Source organism: Sapajus apella, unplaced genomic scaffold (assembly GCF_009761245.1).
Source record: "Sapajus apella isolate SASKATOON/1434 unplaced genomic scaffold, GSC_monkey_1.0 scaffold22, whole genome shotgun sequence".
In the NCBI taxonomy this organism is placed as follows: domain Eukaryota; kingdom Metazoa; phylum Chordata; class Mammalia; order Primates; family Cebidae; genus Sapajus; species Sapajus apella.
In genome coordinates, this window is record NW_022436962.1 from 1,320,827 (window position 1) to 1,324,064 (window position 3,238).

Consider the following 3,238-nt stretch of genomic DNA (forward strand, 5'->3'; position numbering starts at 1 on the left):
TTAAAGAAGACACTGAAGAACATCACCTACAAGATTATTTTGAACAGTATGGGAAAACTGAAGTGATTGAAATCATGACCGACTGAGGCAGTGGCAAGAAAAGGGGTTTTGCTTTTGTAACCTTTGATGGCCATGACTCCGTGGATAAGATTGTTATTCAGAAATACCATACTGTGAATGGCCACAACTGTGAAGTTAGGAACGCCCTGTCAAAGCAAGAGATGGCTAGTGCTTCATCCAGCCAAAGAGGCCAGAGTGTTTCTGGAAACTTTGGTGGTGTTCGTGGAGGTGGTTTTGGTGGGGAATGACAACTTTGGTCATGGAGGAAACAAAGTCATGACAGCTTTGGTGTCAGCTGTGATTGTGGTGGATATGGTGGCAGTGGGGACGGCTATAATGGATTTGGTAATGATGGAAGCAATTTTGGAGGTGGTGGAAGCTACAATGATTTTTGGCAATTACAACAGTCAGTCTTCAAATTTTGGACCCATGAATGGAGGAAACTTTGGAGGCAGAAGCTCTGGCCTCTATGGTGGTGGCTGCCAAAACTTTGCCAAACCATGAAACCAACGTGGCTGTGGTGGTACCAGTAGCAGTAGTAGCTATGGCAGTAGCAGAAGATTTTAATTAGGAAACAAAGCTTAGGAGAGGAGAGCCAGAGAAGTGACAGGGAAGCTACAGGTTACAACAGATTTGTGAATTCAGCCAAGCACAGTGGTGGCAGGGCCTAGTGCTACAAAGGAGATATGATTTAGACAAATACTCGTGCATAGGCAAAAAACTCAAGGACTGTATTTGTGGCTAATTGTATAACAGGTTATTTTAGTTTCTGTTCTGTGGAAAGTATAAAGCATTCGAACAAAGGGTTTTAATGTAGATTTCTTTTTCTTGCACCCATGCTGTTGATTGCTAAAGGTAATAGTCTGATCATGGCACTGAATAAATGTCTTTTTTTTTTTTAATGTGCTGTGTAAAGTTAGTCTACTCTGAAGCCATCTTGGTAAATTTCCCCAACAGTGTGAAGTTAGAATTCCTTCAGGGTGATGCCACATTCTATTTGGAACTTATATACAACCTCCTTGGGTGGAGAAGCCATTGTCTTCAGAAATCTTGGTGTAGTTGTACTGATAGTTACTGTTGTGACCTGAAGTTCACCATTAAAAAGGATTACCCAAACAAAACCATGGAATTATTGGTTATAAAAATGATTGTTGGCACATCCTATGCAATATATCTAAATTTAATAATGGTACTAGAAAAAATTATACATGGGAATGAAGCTTGTGTATTATCCATTATCACATGTAATAAATAAATGATTTAATTCCATTGACAAAAAAAAAAAGACACAGACTAGCAAACTAGGTAGAGTCAAGACCATTTGGTGTGCTGTATTCAGGAGACTCATCTCACGTGCAAAGACACACATAGGCTCAAAATAAATGGCTGAAAGAATATTTATCAAGCAAATAGCAAAAAAGTAACAAAATAAGCAGGGGTTGCAATCCTAGTCTCTGATAAAACAGACTTTAAATCAACAAAGATCAAAAGAGACAAAGAAGGCGATTACATAATGGTAAAGTTTTCAGTGCAAAAAGATCTAATGATATGAAATACATATGTACCCAATACAGGAGCACCCAGATACATAAAGCAAGTTCTTAATGACTTACAAAGAGACTTAGACTCCCACACAATAATAGTGGGAGGCTTTACACTCCACTGTCAACATTAGATCAACAAGACAGAAAATTAACCAGGATATCCAGGACTTGAACTCAGATCTGGACCAAGTAGACCTAATAGATATTTACAGTACTCTCGACCCCAAACCCACAGAATACACATTCTTCTCAGCACCACATCACACTTACTCTAAAATTGACCACATAATTGGAAGTAAAGCACTCCTCAGCAAATGCAAAAGAATGGAAATCATAACAACCAGCCTCTCAGACTACAGTGCAATCAAATTAGAACTCAGGATTAAGAAACTCACTCAAAACCACACAACTATATGGAAACTGAACAACCTGCTCCTGAATGACTACTAGGCAAATAATAAAGGCAGAAATAAAGATGTTCCTTGAAACCAATGAGAACTAAGACACAGCATACCAGAATCTCTGGGACACATTTAGAGTGGTGTCTAGAGGGAAATTCATAGCACTAAATGCCCACATGAGAAGTGAGGAAAGATCTAAAATCGACACTCTATCATCACAATTAAAAGAACTAGAAAAGCAAGATCAAACAAATTCAAAAGCTAGCAGAAGACAAGAAATAACTAACATTAGAGCAGAATTGAAGGAGATAGAGACACAAAAAAAAAAACCTTCAAAAAAATCAATAAATCCAGGAGCTGGTTTTTTAAAAAAGATCAACAAAACAGATACATTGCTAACCAGACTAATAAAAAAGAGAGAATAAGCGAATAGATGCAATATAAAATGACAAAGTGGGTATCAACACCGATTCCACAGAAACACAAACTACCATCAGAGATTACTGCAAACAACTCTATGCACATAACCCAGTAAATCTAGAAGAAATGGATAAATTTCTGGACACTTACACCTCCTAAGACTAAAGCAGGAAGAAGTTGAATCCCTGAATAGACCAATAACAAGGTCGGAAGTTGAGGTAACAATTAATAGCCTACCAATCAAAAAAAGTGCAGGTCTAGATGGGTTCACAGTTGAATTCTACCAGACATGCAAAGAAGAGCTGGTATCATTCCTTCTGAAACTATTCCAAACAATACAAAAAGAGGTAATCCTCCCTAACTCATTTTATGAGACCAACATAATCCTGATACCAAAACCTGGCAGAGACACAACTAAAAAAGAAAATTTCAGGCCAATATCCGTGATGAACATTAATGCAAAAATCTTCAATAAAATACTGGCAAACTAAATGCAACAGTACATCAAAAAGCTTATCCACCACAATCAAGCAGGCTTGATCCTGGGGATTCAAGGCTGGTTCAACACATGCAAATCTATCAATGTAATCCATCACATAAACAAAACCAAAGACAAAAACCACATGATTATCTCAATAGATGCAGAGGTGTTCAACAAAATTCACCAGCCCTCTCTGCTAAAAACTCTCAATAAACTAGATATTGATGGAACATGTCTCAAAATAATAAAAGCTACTTACGACAAACCCACAACCAATAACATCAAAAATCCTTCAAAAAAATCAATGAATCCAGGAGCCAGTTTTTTTTTTT

The 3,238-nt window shown here is 37.5% G+C and overlaps 1 pseudogene; it reads left to right on the top strand.

Moving 5' to 3' along the window:
• The first annotated feature begins 86 nt into the window (after positions 1-86).
• Positions 87-1,250, top strand: LOC116558587 (annotated as a pseudogene).
• Positions 1,251-3,238: the final 1,988 nt, after the last annotated feature.